This window comes from Lissotriton helveticus, chromosome 1_2 (assembly GCF_964261635.1).
Source record: "Lissotriton helveticus chromosome 1_2, aLisHel1.1, whole genome shotgun sequence".
NCBI classification, from domain to species: Eukaryota; Metazoa; Chordata; class Amphibia; order Caudata; family Salamandridae; genus Lissotriton; species Lissotriton helveticus.
The window spans coordinates 389698728-389713643 of NC_136058.1; positions in this window are offsets into that span (position 1 = coordinate 389698728).

Consider the following 14916-nt stretch of genomic DNA (forward strand, 5'->3'; position numbering starts at 1 on the left):
CGAATCAGGTATCAGCGCGCTTTACATAGCACCAGTTACGTTACATGAGGACGGACACACGTTCATTTTTTTTTTTTTTTTTTTTTAAGGCACGGGGAGATTAAGTGATTTGCCCAGAATCACAGGAGGTATTTGTCGTCGTTACCGAGACTCGAACCCAGATCCCCAGGTCCGAGGTCGAGCGCCCTAGAGGCCAACCCCTCTCCCAAAACTTGTTAGTTCAATATAATATTAGGGCCCACTTGCAATAGAACTTTATGTTTGGAGCTCTTTTTATGTATAGTGGTGTACGTATACACCCAAAATGCAATAACAATATTAATATTGTATATGTTTACTTAGCTTATTTATTTAGTGAGTACAATAAAAAAAATCCACCTGGGATGTTTTTCTACCAGACAAGGTGTTGGTACCAATCAAGACTTTTTTAATGAAATTTAAGTTTAATTCACCCAAAAAGATTTTCAGCTAGATTCATCAAGGGAAATTGTGCTCGCAAAGGGCCAGATTCTGAGAATCTGGCCCTTTGCGAGCGCAGTTTTTGCATTTGGGATTCATCATCCCAAATGCAAAAATCGCTATTACAGAATTCGCATTTTAGCGAGTAATAGCATTTAAGGAATCTCTATTTGAGATTCCTTAAATGCAATTCATGAAACTTTTAAAATTTGCGAAATTCGCAATTTCCGGCCGCTATTTACCACGAAGTCTGACTTCGTGGTAAATAGCGAATACTTAGAAAAATGCACTTCAGTGCATTTTTCTAAGTGGTATGTTACACACACACATGTCCTTTGGACATGTGTGTGCGCAACATCAGGCTACATTTCCATTTCAGGGGTGCTACAGGGTGTCCTTTGGACACCCCTGGCACCCTTGAAATCGCATTCTTATTTGCAATTAGCAAATTGCTAATCGCAAATAAGGATTGACTGCCCATTCATTCCTATGGGCCAATAAGGAGGCTGTAGGAATCGCAATTTATTTTGCAATTTCTACATGAATCCCGATTTGAGAGTCCTTAATAGCGATTCCTTAATAATCGCTATTAAGGACTCGCAAATCGGGACCATGATGAATCTGGCTGATAATTGCATCAAGTTGCTCCTCACCTAGACCCTATGGACTGGAAGAAGACTACCTGTAAGGTGTTTACATTACTATAGGTCAGCAACCAGCTCTTTGCGTGAGCCCAACAATATCAAGTTGTGTTCCTAAGCGGATGATCTCCAGGTGGATCACCCTCTGCATGAATAGGAGAAATGAGCTAGCAACAAACAGGACCCTCTGCTGGTGTCAGAAGCCAGCCAACCTCAGGTGACTAGAGCTGAATATGGAGATTTGGCAAGCCGCCACCTCGGCTTCAGTTCGGCCTTTCATCAAACATTCATGGTGGCTATCACTTTGATTGAGAATAGAAGCAGGCAGCTAATTGGCACAGCTCCTATTTAGTCAAATTCCAGTGCCTGTACCCTAAGGCTGTAGGTGAATTCTTCCACCGCAAGCCATGTTGGTTATTCCCTCATGAGGGAGGCTGTGAACATTCTGTAACTAACAAGTGTGCTTGGTAGCCTATGAATTTCATGATTCATAGACCTGAGTCTTGAGCTCTCTCCTAAGCTTTTAGTGGTCTATCTGTTCAGTCAGGGTAATAAACTTGCGTCCCTAAAGTATTATCATCAGAGTCCTTCCTGTTGGATAGAGCCAGAGTGAGTGTTTTGCATGATGCCTGTCTGAGGTTACCTTGAAGTGATTCATTTGTTTGATCAGATATGTTGAGTCTAGAGGCAAGCAGGTAGGTAAGGCATATGATTTACCTCACTGTACGAGCTTCTACCAGCTACAGTTCATGATGAAGTACAGTCGCTCCGGCGACCAGCTCAAATGGCATCCTAAAAAATCTGTATTCTCTGTTGAAAAAGTTGTGAGAGGCCTCAATTCCAGCAGTAATCCCACTTGGCAGTTTCAGATGACTTGAGAGCTACGCTTTGGCCTTGTGGGATGACCATTTCACACTCATGACTGCTGCACTCTGCATTTTTCTCCAAATAGAGTCTAGGGATCAGTCAGAGTATGTCCTCTAACCAGCGCAGGCACAGTGAAAGCAGAATTATTGCAAGCCTCCCCTATACAGAGCGGGCACAGTGAAAGCAGAATTGTTGCAAGACTTCCCTCTATACAGAGCAGGCACAGTGTAAGCAGAATTATTGCAAGCCTCACCCCCAAACAGAGCAGGCACAGTGAAAGCAGAATTATTGCAAGCCTCCCCCTATACAGAGCCGGCACAGTGAAAGCAGAATTATTGCAAGCCTCCCCCCCATACAGAGCAGGCACAGTGAAAGCAGAATTATTGCAAGCCTCCCCCTATACAGAGCCGGCACAGTGAAAGCAGAATTATTGCAAGCCTCCCCCTATACAAAGCAGGCACAGTGAAAGCAGAATTATTGCAAGCCTCCCCCCCCATACAGAGCAGGCACTGTGAAAGCAGAATTATTGCAAGCCTCCCCCCCATACAGAGCAGGCACAGTGAAAGCAGAATTATTGCAAGCCTCCCCCATACAGAGCAGGCAGTGAAAGCAGAATTATTGCAAGCCTCCCCCCCATACAGAGCAGGCACAGTGTAAGCAGAATTATTGCAAGCCTCCCCCACATACAGAGCAGGCACAGTGTAAGCAGAATTATTGCAAGCCTCCCCCCATACAGAGCAGACACAGTGAAAGCAGAATTATTGCAAGCCTCCCCCCCATACAGAGCAGGCACAGTGAAAGCAGAATTATTGCAAGCCTCCCCCTATACAGAGCAGACACAGTGAAAGCAGAATTATTGCAAGCCTCCCCCCATACAGAGCAGGCACAGTGAAAGCAGAATTATTGCAAGCCTCCCCCTATACAGAGCAGGCACAGTGTAAGCAGAATTATTGCAAGACTTGCCTCTATACAGAGCGGGCCCAGTGTAAGCAGAATTATTGCAAGCCTCCCCCACATACAGAGCAGGCACAGTGAAAGCAGAATTATTGCAAGCCTCCCCTTATACAGATCGGGCCCAGTGTAAGCAGAATTATTGCAAGCCTCCCCCCCATACAGAGCAGGCACAGTGTAAGCAGAATTATTGCAAGCCTCCCCCCATACAGAGCAGGCACAGTGTAAGCAGAATTATTGCAAGCCTCCCCCCATACAGAGCAGACACAGTGAAAGCAGAATTATTGCAAGCCTCCCCCCATACAGAGCAGGCACAGTGTAAGCAGAATTATTGCAAGCCTCCCCTATACAGAGCAGGCACAGTGAAAGCAGAATTATTGCAAGCCTCCCCCTATACAGAGCGGGCCCAGTGTAAGCAGAATTATTGCAAGCCTCCCCCCCATACAGAGCAGGCACAGTGAAAGCAGAATTATTGCAAGCCTCCCCCACATACAGAGCAGGCACAGTGAAAGCAGAATTATTGCAAGCCTCCCCCATACAGAGCAGGCAGTGAAAGCAGAATTATTGCAAGCCTCCCCCCCCATACAGAGCAGGCACAGTGAAAGCAGAATTATTGCAAGCCTCCCCCTATACAGAGCAGGCAGTGTAAGCAGAATTATTGCAAGCCTCCCCCCATACAGAGCAGACACAGTGAAAGCAGAATTATTGCAAGCCTCCCCCATACAGAGCAGGCAGTGAAAGCAGAATTATTGCAAGCCTCCCCCCCCATACAGAGCAGGCACAGTGAAAGCAGAATTATTGCAAGCCTCCCCCTATACAGAGCCGGCACAGTGAAAGCAGAATTATTGCAAGCCTCCCCCCCCATACAGAGCAGGCACTGTGAAAGCAGAATTATTGCAAGCCTCCCCCCCATACAGAGCAGGCACAGTGAAAGCAGAATTATTGCAAGCCTCCCCCTATACACAGTGAAAGCAGAATTATTGCAAACCTCCCCCCCCCCCAATACAGAGCGGCCAGTTCTCCTGCCTCCACTGCCTCAGACCTTAACCACCACCCCATATATGCACATTGAGGATTTCTTTTAGTTGAGGAGAGAAATAAGAACAGAGGTTGCTAACAGAGTGAGTCCTGCAGTGGAGAGTGGAGTGAAGGGAAGAATAGGAGGGACCGAGACGCTCTGAACACCACTACCTCTACCACAGTCCTTAGTAGTGTTTAAATCACAGTATCATATTTTCATAGATGAAACATTTTCAATTCTAATTATTCATGCTTTCATGCATTCATTTGTATTACTGATTTAACTGATACTGCTAACAATCATTGACAAAGCCAATAGGTTTGGCTTCTTTAAGGCGAATGTCCATTGTGTTATGGGTCTGGATGGAATAGGAGAAAACTCAGAGGCACATACATACTATTCATGCGGCATGCTGTGGGAGCTCAGGATAGTAGTTTACACATTTTAATCCACCCCTTAATTCGACAGGCCATGTTTTAATCATGGTATTCCTAGCTACACCCCTTTGGCTACACCTCATTTATACCAGGTCAGGTTCTTTGGACTACTAGCACCGTGGAGTGCGAAACACCATAGCTTGTGAAGTGTTGGATGAGCCTTACATTCTTGTATGTAAGACCACCCCAGGCACAGCTCTTCAGTCTCAGGGACCTGAGCCAACCTTTAGGAACTATTGGTTAATCTGTTATAATATACCCAGTGTATTGTCACTCAGCTGCCTATGTATTATTGTCTTGTGATGATATTGATATGTTCAGCACTTCCGGTCAAAATGCATCATTCAGTAGTTGGTTTTCGAATGTAGGAAAAAGTTTTGTAGGTAAAATACTGATGCCAATGGTGGGAATAGCCCTAATAATTTTAGGGATAATAAAGTGTTGCAAATGTCGCAAGCATAAAAGGACATATACAGTGAATAAGAGAGGAAAGAAAAGAAATATTAAAGAAATTGAATTAGAAGAGCATAATGGACATTTGTACAAGAACGTGAAAGACCTTCATATGAAAAATGGAAATAATTTTTACAGAAAGTTTGAAGAAATTGAGCTGGGTGAAGTGTAAAAGTTGGCATGTTACATTAATTAGTCATGATATAAAATATCATCAAAGAGGGGATTGATGGAGCAAGGTTGCACACTTAAAGTGACTTGCTTGTATTCAACCCTCTAGAAAATAATATTAATGTACTAACTAACATGTTTTGTCATATTAATATTGCACTACGCGACATATTAGGTGTCTAGGGGAAGCTTGTCTATGTGCTTTTACTAACTATAATACGCTTGCATTAAAATGGCTGCTGCTACGCGGGATTTTCCACGGCGCATGCGCCTGTCATGCTCATGTGACATGCTTGGTGGGAAACTTTTGCTTCTGCACACTAGAACTAAGATGGCTGTTATGTGTCCTAACGTGCAAGAAGCTTGCATTGCTGCTTTGCTAAGCTGTTTGTTTTGCTTAACATCTAATGCAATAGCTAAAATAACATAATGGAATAGAGTAGAAAGAAGTGGTATACAGTGCATTCATTTTATTCTGCGACTCATGTACTGTTGAACTCCATCTTTGGAGAGACTGCACCTGTGCGAGAGAAGCCCCGAGCCACTGACGCTGTGGCATTGAACCCATGCCACTCTGACATGGATGGCAAGAACTATGAGAATAAAAAGTACATGGAAAGATAAAGTTATGGGAGGGACCATTTAAATACATGATTGACAAGTTACCTCATATTAATATGGTGTGATGACTACTCCTCGTCTTTTGTCCAATAAGATTGTGGGATTCATACATTTGCAACATTTGGGGGTGGTACACTTATCTGGAAAACAGTATAACTAGGGTAGGCTTAGGTAGTTAGATTTGACCGACTTGTCCGAATAGCTGACCTGTCACTTACCCAACGAACTCAATAGGTGATCGAGAGCAGCAGTGCTGGCAGGGCACTCTGTCAGAAGATTCGATAACCCAATCGGGGTTCCGGAGAGGAGATCGATTACCCAATCGAGGTTCGACTGTTAGCTGCAGAGAGGGTTTAAAACACTGGCGTTTGAACTTTAAATGTGGTGCTGGTCTTAGCCTGTGGTGGTCCTGTCCTGATTCAATTTGGCTCGTAACCTGTCCCGATTCTGATCTGCACCTGTTCTTTCCTGCTGGCACCTGTACTTTGGGATTCTTATTCTTTGACTCAGCCAGTGGCCAGGGTTGGTCACCACACCATTCTAGGTAACTATAAAGTGTGGGTTTGTCATTGAACTGTTTTCCCTTTTCTCTACCCACCCTTAGTCTAAATGCCTAATGATATTTTCTCTCCGAATCATTTGCATATGTTCATATTTAAATCTTCAATATTCCTAAATAGAATAAGAAATTATTGAATTCATGGTTTCAAAACTTTCCAAAGATTTTTCTTAGACAAAGAACTTAAACCTTTCCCGAGTTTGTGGTTATTTATAAAATGCAAAATGTTATTATTGCTACCTATTTCCTTGCTAACTCTCTTGATCCTTTAGGGCTATAGGTATCGGTGATTTGGATTGGTAAGACAGCCTACACTCCTGGGGCCCGACACAGGAAAAGAGGGCCGTCCTTGTGGCTCAAGGGGCTAAATACGCCATAGATAGCTCCTCCTTTTTGTCCTGCACCGAGTCTCAGGGCGGAAATACGTCACGGGCAGTGCCCCGGAAGCAATCCTTGCCACGCCACGGGTCAGAAGATGCAGCCCACATGTCAGGGCAGATGTACGTCACGGGCAGTGCCCCGGAAGCAATCCCTGCCACGCCACGGGGCAGAAGTTCCAGCTTGCACATCAGGGCAGAAAACGTCACGCGCTCTACCATCACGCAGTAGTTAGCGGGAGTGTTCTAAGCCGTTCCATGAAACTATTGACTGTTATCGACGTGTTGATAATACGCCGATAACAAGGCGATAATTATCAGGGAAAGAAGGTGATTAAAAAAAAAACTCCCGCATACTGCCACTGGCTATCGCCAGGACTTCATAATATGCCTCTAGACACCTTTCAGTGCCAGATCGCATAAAAAATTGACACAGACATTGAGTGATGTCATCCGTGATGTCATCAATTTATGTTATTGAACATGTCAGGCGGGCAACTAGAGCCAAATTTCGGGGGGGGTGAAAAATATTTCGGGGGGGGCAAATTCTTTGAACCATAGACAGTATCTGAAAGAAGGGGTTAAAACACAACAAAAGCCTAATTTACAAGTAAATGGTCTTTTAAAGACCTGTTAAGTACTCGGGTGCGGCTGCAATTAGATCGTCGCCAGCCCGCGAAGACGTGTCAGCCCGGGCTGACACACACGACGGTGGGGGGGGAGGGGAGGGGGGGTGAAGCCCCGTGAGCCCAATGGGCGTTGCACGCCTGGAACATGTCATAAGTTATATATTATTGTAAAGGTGGTATTCATGCGCAGGAAACATTGTACTTAAATTAAAGTATTTATTCATCAAGCATAAGTAGAAGGTAATGAACCCACAACCGACTCCTGCAGCGTCCCCGTCGTAACTGCCTTCACAAACCGTAAAGGCAGTCACAAAAAACGCACACACGAGGACATGTTTTCAAAGCATAACAAAGCACGCGGTAAACTTACATATGTGTATATACATGAACATTTCAAATAGCAACAGAGCGCGGAGGCACGCTCAAGAAACAAGAAGAGATGTGTTGGAGATCGCGAGCTGCTCTTAAAGGGAAAGACCAACTCCGACTCCAACAATTATGTGTGGTCATAAGCAGTACATCATTGTAGTAAACAATATCTTGAAGTAATCCAACAAGAGTCCAGATTCAAATGTTAGATTTATTCATCACAGGACCCACGAGCAGTACTTCACAGGTGAAGTGTTCATCCTTGAATACACCATATTACAGAACATTCTCAATCTAGAACATATGTGGAATATTACAACATCAACTGTACCATAAGCTTTTATATACTCACATATTACACACAAGTCTGGTGTCCAAGTTATGGTTAGCTCAGTGGACTAGTGGAATTTCAGTGTTTGTTTTAAGTTTTGACATTTTCAGCTAACTATAACGGGATTTTTTTTTCAGTGAAAAAAGTAAAATATGTATAGACGTATAGAGAGAGAAAGAGAGTGAGAGACAAAGAAACAACGAGAGAATGAGAGAAATGTGTTTTCAGTGGTGGTCAACCCAAGATCCAATCCTGCAAATCCCAGCCTATAGCAGCCTATTCTGCAATAGACAGACCCAGTCCTGCTAAGCGTCACGCAACAGGTGTGACGCTCACGCATTTCAGTGCGGTGATCCGCATCACCACACTGAAATGCATTGTCACGCATTTTGTCACCTGCCAGGCACGCCACCAGCGGCGCCTGTGCCCCAGCTCTCTGCTGCTCCGAGAGAGGTGCTGGTTGCTGAGCAGAGTTCCTAAATAGTTAACCAGACTGCTCTCAGCTCTGTGGAGTGGCTGAGAGCAGCGCTACAATGTATCTCTGCACTCCAGGCAGCTGCCTGATGTATTGCCCTGGAGACAATGAATGCAACACCAGCGAGGCGGGCGCGGCTTCAGAGACACTCACACACACAGGGGGGGGCCGGGCTGCCCTCTCAGCAGTTAATACTGCAGCTGTCAATCACCGGCGTGGCACCATGGGGGCCAGGTTAAATAGTCTGGATGTGCCGGCGTAGAGTGTAGTCACGTCCGGAGGAACTGGGCAGAAGCGGCGGGGGAATCTGAGAGAGTGCAGGCGAGACTCGAGTCTCTCCCATGCCATTGCGGGCCGCAAGAGGGGGCATGATGAACTTGTGCAATGGGAGTGTGGCAGCTGGCGCTCGCAAAATAGACTGCTGCACATTGTGTGATCCAGACGCAATAGAGCCGACCCCACCGGCCTTCTTGTGAACTTGCAGTGTTTCAGGTACAGTTATGGCAACATTATTTATAATTATGGCAGAGCTCGTATGCAGGCGGCGGCCGCAACTTAACAATTGTCTTCACGCACATGATTGCAGCCAGTAGTGGGCTCGCTAATTGCCTTGCGCCAGTCCTTGTAAGGGGGTGGGTCCGGGAGCCCGGTTCGGCGCACAGTACTCACAAAGGGGCAAGAGAGAGTCCATAGCGCTGTTCCGACCAGTAATCCAAGGAACCACAACAATCATACATCATCCCAGCAGGCCACACCTACCGATCGTATCTTCCCACAGCAAGGCGAGAGGACGGACAGAGGCGGAGCTGACCCGGAAATAGTACCCTAACACCAATGAAAAGAGAGTTGACCCAGGAAGGAGTGTCTTGGACCAGAGGTGGAGTCAGGAGTCGAGCGGAGGAACAAGCGGGAAGGAGAGACGAGGAGAAGAGCAACGTCGTGCTGGAGACAGCCCAGATGGAGACAGGATTGAGCCGGAGGATTCCGAAGACTGCTGGAGCGAGGAGTGGTGGTGTCCCCCAGAGGAGGCTGTGGAGCGGCCGTAACTCAGGAGAGTTGGGCCGATTTTCCTTCTCTAGTTCATTTCCTTTTAACACACAGTAGATAGGTCTCACGGAGTCGGTTTACCCTAAACTCGTGGCACCGCTGTTAGACAAGCCTTTGTCGGCTGTGAGACAGAAAGCCTGAGCTAGGGCTGCACCTGTGAGCTGACGGGTAGAATAACCCCTACTTTGAGCAAGTGACCATATTACTGATGGCCCACCTTTTTTCTCCCTTTTTGTGAGGCTTCGGGAGGAACCAACCACGGCGGAAGACCCCAGGCAGACCCCATTGAGCACCAGCTCAGAAGAAGAAGAAGAGTCTACATGTACCAGCACCACAACACCTTCGGTCTGCAAACACTGGCCTAATTCAGGTTCCTAGATTCAAACGGTCCAGAATGGGCGGTAGGGCGTTCAGTGTGGCAGCCGTACAACTATGGAATGGACTGCCACAGAACCTTAGGGCAGCCAACTGCCTGTCGGAATTCAGAAAGGGCTTGAAGACTCTATTGTTTCCTAGAAGCTAATCCATCTGTTATCGATCTCGAACTGCAGGTACAACTGCCACATTTTGTCTGAGCGCCAGGATGCCCGTAGGGTGATAGCAGCGCTATACAAAAACACAACACAATACATACAATACAATACAATACAACCCAGGCAGAAGATCCCTCAACAGGAAAAAAAGAGACTAACCCCGTAGTGAGACCTAAGAGTGCCTGTCCTGATAATAAAACTACCACCCTTGAAAAATATATTCAGCCTCCGCGCCTGTATATCCGACCCGCCCTCCCACAGTCCTGTAGCCACAGCCCGCCCTAACAGCCCCCAGCACCACCATCCCTGTGTGTGGAGGACAGGGACTCTGTTAGGCCTCATCTGCCCTCCTGCCTCCAGTCACGTGTGGGCTCTTTGTTCTCCAATCCCTTGCGAGTGGCGGCACACTGACTTGGGAGAGCCAGTCTGCCTTCAGCTGACACAAAGCATCTCAAGCACGCACCGGCCACTGCAGTTACCGTGACTTCACTGGGTCCTGGTAGCAACACTAGAAAACAGCCTGCAGTGAAGCATGACGCTCAAGGGCTGCACGCACACTATTCCTCTCGATGCACTGCAGAACGTGATTATCTACTGACTCGGCCTTCCCAGTCAGTCATTTCTGGTTTGGCACAGGTGAGTCAAGCTGCAAATGAAGTTGAAGTAAGTTACCACCAGCCCCTGAGACAAGTGTGTGTGTGTTAATAACACATATTCCTGAAAGGCAGCGCGGGATCAGGAGGCTGCCTGCAGTCAGTGGGGGGCGGTCGTGTTAGTTACTCTAACACACTTCTCAGGTGACACAGGTGGATTAGACCATGTGCAACTGTTCATGTTGTTGGGACCTCCCATTCCAGCACATGGCTGAACTCTGTGTACAATGGGCATAAAATGGATTGGAATACGGCCCGAGTAATTTACCTGTGGCTGAGATTATTTAAATCCGGCGGTACAGACATAACATCTCCCTCTATGGCCCCAGAGCCTGGCAGAGCGTTTCCTCTCACCGCCCACATTGTGGAAGTGCTTCTATCAGCCCCAGAATCCACCGCAGCTCTTCTTTCTCTGGGGATCACACCCTGGCAGAATAGTGTATCTCTCTCCAAGAGCAGGACCGAAAGGGCCTGCTCCTCAATATGGGTATTTTGTATATCTCCAAGTACTCAGGGATTAGGACTAGATTCAATGACTTTGCACAACACCCATTAGTCTGTGTATGATACGTTAGCAAGCTATATATAATATTTCTGGGTGACAGATATTCAACTTGAAATTAAAGTTAGAATTAAAACAACTAGTTTTCTGATATCAGGTGTCTGTATTTATTATTATTCAGTACAAAATAGGACATGTCACATCTTTAAAAATACATCTGTATTTTGTCAACACAATTTTATACATGGTTCATAGTTTTAAAATCACATTTAATACACAGTAAAAATAGTATTTAAAATTCACAACATCACAATTGAAAAATCAATACAAAAGAATCACAATTTTTAGTCGACGCAGCGTTTCGGTTTTTCTTATCTCACACCTTCTTCAGGACTGATTCTAAAAAGATTTTTATTAAAAACACAATAGGGTTACTGTTTGTTGACTAATACCATGTTTTAGATTACATTGTACATTTGTCCCTTATTCTAACTCGCCCCCACTCATTTCTATTGTATCGCATTTCGTAGAGGTTTATAAAAGACAGTATTATTGGAAACTTTTCCCCTTTTCCTTATTTACCAACAAGTATACATTTTTTATATATAACATGTCTTTTCTTCCTTCTACATACAATTATCGATTTAGCTTGCCCTCTTCGCTTGTCCTCAACATTCATTGAACATTTCCAACCCCTCTTCAAGTTTCTCAGAGATATACAAACATTCCTGTGCCTTAGGGTCCACGGGTGCTTATTAGACACATATCACATTTATTTACTTGTGTCTGTGCTATTTGGGTACCTATGTCCAATACGAAGGTTATCTATCACCGATAAGGGGCCAATACAATTGCCTTACCTTTAACACTAATCTTTATGATTAAGTCCACCTAAATTCCTGGTAATATTTCTGCAACACAGTCTTATACAAGCTGTTGGCGGTAGTCTTAAATATTACCGATTTCAGATTTTTCCCTATGATAAGAGGGAGGGATAGATGTGCTGTTATGAATCATACATCATTCTTGCTGCATTATATACATACATATGTATTTTTTTGTGTGTACCTGATCTGATTAGAGGTCTTTTCTTCCACACTGTGCGAGGAAGCCACCGTTGAATTACAGGACGTAGGGAGTCCTTTGAATAAACACAATATCGTTATTAAAGGATCTCTAAGTGAATCTTTTTTTATGGATATCTTTATACCTTTGTACTCACCCCATATATTTTCGCAATTTCCCCCTGGTCCCACATAACCAATAAGAGGGGGCCTCCTACAACTTTTTTTACTCTCTCTCCAAGAGACCATGACAGAGCCGCTCCTCTCACTGCCAGGCCAGGTCACTTTCAGGTGTGCTCCCAACCGTAGGGTTCTAGGCCTGGCTGTTTCCTTTGGGAAAGCACCAAGGCTGATTTGTTATTAGCTGGACTCTTTGTAGCGTGGGCAAGCAAGGATGGACTGGAACAATGCCCCACTAATTGCCAGTAGTTGAGATGAATTCAAGCATTCTCCACTCATCATCTTTTTGTTCTGCTCTGATACTGGCATTACCTCTCCCCTCAATGCCACCAACAGCCTGGCAGAGCTTCTCTTCTTTTTGCCCAGACACTGGCAGTGCTCCGCAGACAGCCAGGATGGATATATTTTTTTCAGGATGTGAAAATGAAATGTTAGAGGAAAGGAAATGCAAACTGTTATTTTGGTGAGCATTAAGAGACTCAAATATGAAGGCTGAGGGCATAAGCATAATTTTTCTCTGGGAGCTGAACATTGTTACCATGCCTGAGCCCAGCTGTGAATTTGGTTTAATGAGAGCCTGTTCGAAAATGTTTGTAGCAATGAGTTCTTGTTGAAATACTTACCAGGTCTGCCAAGTGGTGGAAGGGAACCGAATATAAGTGGAGTCTCATAAGGAAAAGGGAGGGGCGTGGTGGAGGTGAGACATCTGAATGATGGAAGGAAAGAGTCTGTTTCAAACACAGGGTAGGGTGGCGGAAACATGATGGCAGAGGCTCTTTGGAGGCTATTTGTAGGCTTGAGGGGGGGGGACATTCTTTACGACGCGGATGCTACCATTACGGCGCGTCTCTTACAACGCAAGTTGTAACCACGACTTGCGCTGGAGGGCACTCAAGGACAAGGAATAGTTAATTTACTATTCCAACACCTTCCCTACTATCCACGGGGACTGGTGTTGGAATAGTAAATTAAACTATTCCAAAGTCCGCACCCTACAGCGCAAGTCGTGGTAACGACTTGCGTTGTAAAACACACGTTGTAACGGTACGCGTGGTAATAGCCCGCGTTGTACCGTCATACATCCCTTGAGGGAAGTCCACCATTGAGTTGTGGAGACCATCTTGTTATTTACCTGATTGAACAGTATATACAATCAGGATATAAGGGCACTAGATTATTGTAGTGTCCTTCCATCCCAGGTGCTTTGCAGCAGTTTAAAGATCTTCTTAGAGTTTCTCGTTGCTCAAATAGGTATAATTCCTGATATTTATGTTTCCTTCGCCTTCATTGCTTGATTTTGCTTGCGACAAAGTGTCACTTATAGTGGTTTAAATGTTACTCATAATTACACTGACATTATGAAAATGTCACACATCGCAATCTGAAACCTTGGCAGCTATGCAGACCTCATGTAAATTCAGAACAACTATGACCCCAAATACATTTTTGAAATGCTAGTACTTTTTTTTTAGTGTCCAATCAAAGCCAGTGCTTTAAATGGGGAATAAAGTGCAGGTACTCATCAGATCAAGCTTGGGGGCATGGCAAGGAGGCGGGGCTAGAGGTACTTTGAAATGCTACCTTTAGTCGCACATCTACAACCAACCTCTACCCACTTACCCCATCCAGCTCACACAGTGGTTCACCTCATTATTCACTTGTGCACAAGGCAGAGAAGGTGCAAACATCACTGTGCTTTGCAAAGAGGAAATAATTAACACCAATATTTCACACCTCCCATAACATGTTGTTTAAATGCTCACTTAGGAATTAAGGACCCTATGTATAAAACACTTTTGTATTGACAAATTCTGCCATAAAAAAAATCACAACGTTTCAGGCCACAAAACAGCGATATACACTGTACAAAACCACTTTTCTGAGTTAGAAAAGCTTTGATTACTTTTAAAAGAGGTCTGTAACTCATTCCAATTCAACAATTAGAAGAGAGCACGTGTCTCCTGATTGAGATAGACAATTGTATGCATCAGTGCTTTGTGGGCCCAATCGTCATTGCAAAACCATTTAATAAATACAAACACCTTCACTGGTGGATAGCGTTTGGCAAAGGCGAAGCTGTTTCTGTGGAGCAGGGTCCTTAGCGACTCGTGTTCTAGAGTTACTAAGCATTTTAACGGTTGCAAAGGCTCCAACTCGGTGCTTGTGAATGTTAAAAATCCTATGTACCGATCCCAATTTATGAGTTTGAAACGTTTTTCTGATTTCTAAAATGGGATTCTAAATAGATAACGAGTCAATATTTTGAAGATGTGTATTTTACATTGGCGGTTCCTCTGCTAAGGCAGAGGAGGGTCGCCCCAGTGCTCATAAGGAAAAATAAAATGAAATAACGTACAGTTATTATCATTTTATTTTTCCTATTGCAGTCAGTGGTGGGGCGCGACTGGCCAGAGCAGGGGGTGGAGTGGTTTGCACTCCATAAGTGGGCATGACTGTTTGAGCAGCCCTCTTGGGCCAGCCAAATAGTCATGCGCACTTTGCATGTTCCTCACCAGGCTGCATTACTCATCCTGGTGAGGAACATGCACAGGCTCCGCGACCCCATCTGAGAGATG